The sequence below is a fragment of the Desmodus rotundus genome, chromosome 10 (assembly GCF_022682495.2).
Source record: "Desmodus rotundus isolate HL8 chromosome 10, HLdesRot8A.1, whole genome shotgun sequence".
Lineage (NCBI taxonomy): Eukaryota > Metazoa > Chordata > Mammalia > Chiroptera > Phyllostomidae > Desmodus > Desmodus rotundus.
The window spans coordinates 43,083,279-43,086,793 of NC_071396.1; positions in this window are offsets into that span (position 1 = coordinate 43,083,279).

Sequence of the window (3,515 nt, forward strand, 5' to 3'; positions counted from 1 at the left end):
ACACAACACAGGACTGGACTACTGAGGAAACTGTGCCATGCCCCTGCTGGGTGACTAATGCCAGAAATCCAATGTGACCGGCACCGATGGCACTTCCGCACCAGGAACTCAGCCTCGCCCGCAGGTCCACCGCTGCTGTCCCAGGTGCCCCTGCTGCCCCCACCCCCTGCATCCAGTTGCTCCCATTGCTCATTCCTAAAACACGGAAACAGTGAGCGTGTCTGCCTGTGGAGCTCTGGGCACATGTCCTCACCCTACCTGCAAAGGAAGCTTATTGGCTTCTGATGTCCACACTGGAGCACTAGCGATCATGAATGACATTTTCCCCAAACCAGAGAGGCTGTACATGATGGGGAATGAGGAACGTGACCCATGTCCTTACAAGCAGCATTGAAGTTTAGTTCCTACTCTATTTTCTAACCACATACTGAAAGCGTCCGGAGTTTCCTAGTCCTGAGTGTTTTCTATCAGTTAATGGGAACTGGACACCAGCTCCTAATCCCTTTTGAAAGCCCGCCGTTGGCTACGCACTCTCACGGGGGTGCCCAAGCTGTGGACTGCAGGCCGCATGCAGCCCAGGATGGCTGTGAATGCGGCCCAACACAAAATCGTAAATTCACTTAAAACACAATGAGAGTTTTTTGTAATTACATGTTGTAATGCATTTAATGCGTGGCCCAAGACAACTCTTCTTCTTCCAGTGTGGCCCAGAGGCGCCAAAAGGTTGGACACTGCTGGAACTTAAAACAAGCTTCTAGTTCAAAAGAAAAATGTTTCTTTAGTGAAAAATTATGGTAGCAAATATTCACTTCACAAATTACCCGTCTCACAAATGAATGAAACAAATGGTCGTTAGCGTGCTGCTGAGTTCTCAGTTGTGCATAATTCCATTTTTGTTCAGCCTCTACAGGCTCCTGTGTGTCTTGTGTTTGTAATGGCATTTTTAATACACAGATGTTAAAGTAATCTAGTGAAAATAATCAAAGAATTAGGAATTGGACCCCTAAATTTTAATCACCACGACTTTAATTAGGCTCATTTTATTTTTCTTCTAACGTATGATTTTCTGCAGTGATTCCCCTTCACTAACACTTTGTAGGCCTTTGAAAGACCACTGTTAATAACCACAGTATATATTTAGGATTTCAAAGTTCCACTTACTAGATATACTTACGTGCACTGCGTACATCCTTACATCAATCGGAAGTCAGTTCCTTTTTCTGAGTGCCCACAGTTGCCGACTCTCCTGTGGACACTGCCCTGAAATAGGCCTGGTTAATGCACGTCCCCTCTTCAGGGAGGAACAAAGGATGCACATTTTTCTGAGGGTTAAAAGTGACTGATGTCCTGGCAGGGTGGCCCAGGTAGTTGGAGCATCATCCTGAAATGCCGAGGTTGCAGGTTCAATCCCCAGTTGGGGTGCATATGGGAGGCAACCAATCAACGTTTCTCTCTCACAATAATGTCTCTTTCTCTCTCTCTATCTCTCTCCCCCTTCCTCTCTGAAATCAATGAAAACAAACATATTCTTGGGTGAGGATTTTTCAAAAAATGATTTGTATCATTTTTAAAAATCTTTTTATAGACTACTCTCTTGTCTATTGGTCAATTAGCTGCTATGGCCTTATTCACATCAGCATTTTAAGGTTTCTTTCAAGTGAGATGATAGCCAGCTCTTCATTTCCATTGTTTGGTAGAAACTACAAGCCTGCTTTGCAGTAAGAAGCAGTAAAGAGGTACTGAATTAATTCAACAAATACGCATGACCTTCTGTGATGCGTCAACGAGCTGCAGATGCTGGGACATAGACCACTTGTGTCGAGGTACAAGGTTCCTGGAATCAAACGAGACAGAGAGACACATGGGGGTAATTACATAGAGAGGCTGTGAAGCCATTTCGTGAGCTAGATGTTAATATCCCGTTACAGATTCCTCAGCCATCCTGTGTCTCCTCCCCACCCCAGTTTTCATATCACCTCTCTTCTTCCCTTCTAACTAAATTTCTTGCGGGAGTTGCGGTCTCAAATTTTCCATCTTTTACTTTATCTAAAGCTATTTACATATGAATTCTGCCAATATCTCACCCACAAGGTCACTGAAACGTCTGTCCCCAAGGTCACCAAGGCCCTCTCTACTTGATTCCTGACTGGAATTTAACACTGCTGACCCCGTCCTTACTGAAACACCTGCTCTTTGGTTTCCCTGACACGTCGCTTTCTTCACTTTCTTCCTCAGTCTTTCCGCAGACCGTTCATGTTGGCCTTCTTTGCAAACTCTTCTTTTTATGTCTGTCTCTCTTAGGTTGCCGTTGGGTGGGAGTTGGTCCCCATTCTCCTCTGTACATTCCCTGGGACGTTCTGCCGTGCCTACTGCTGACGTGATCATTCACACACCAGGGACTGTGTCCTGAGCCCCACACTCACTGGGGGCATGACATCTGGGCTTGAGAGATCCGTGGCACGTCACCCGCCTGAAACGTTCACGAGTGACCTCGTGCTTTAGAACATAATATTCAAACATTTTGGCCTCAGTCTTAGCAGCGATCGAGTTCTTACAGAGCTTCTGTGTTTGTGCTTTAGATCGATAAAATGTGGCCACATAGCCTTTGAAAACTTCAGAAACTATTCATTTCAAAAATTAATAAACCCATTGCATATTAACATAGATGACATTTTTATATAGGTTAATATAAAAATAATATAAATAATTATATGTGGAAAGCAAAAGTTTAGTGAAAGGGGAGCATTGTTTTACATTTTTGCAACTCTCAATAATACACAGGACACATGAATTCCCTCATCTGCTTCCATATTCAATCTGGAAAACTCTGCTGTACGTTTCTAAGTGTAAATGGGAATCCAAGTGTAAAAGGCAAGTGATATATAATTATTATTTTAACATTGATTTTTACCCCGAAGAGTCCCTGAAACGATTCTGAGGACCTCCGGGGGTCCCCAGATCATACCTGAGAGGCACAGGTGTTGAGTACTCCTAGAATCCAATGAGGGAATGGCCAGGGTGACTCAGGTGAAGGATCTCAGCTAAGGAGTTGTGATGGAAGATCAAAATTAACTCACAGTGCTGGAGAAAGAGGGATTGAGCTGAGTGAGCCTGGGCCAAAGCGGGTGAGGAAAGATAATCAGCCAGAGGCCAAGCCAGACTGGGCACTGCCCCGGCAGGCATTGCTGAGATGGGGGACAGCGCCACAACCCCAGGTAGTTACCAAGAGCAAAGGATGAGGCTGAGGGACAGGAAGCTACTTTTCTGAGAAAGGGGTGGCATCCAGAAAGGGTTTGACTGCGTTCAGCAAGGGCCTAGCATCTTAAATATACATGTCTCAGTAAATACGCAGCAAATAGAGTCATCCAAGAGTTGGGTACCACGATGGCAAAAATCTCTCAACCAATGGGATGGTGCCATTTTCTCCAGTAAATGTTATGACTGGATGACTCCAACTTGGGATTTTCTGTGGTCATTTTTCTTGATGCTTCCAAACGGATGACTCTAAAGCAAAG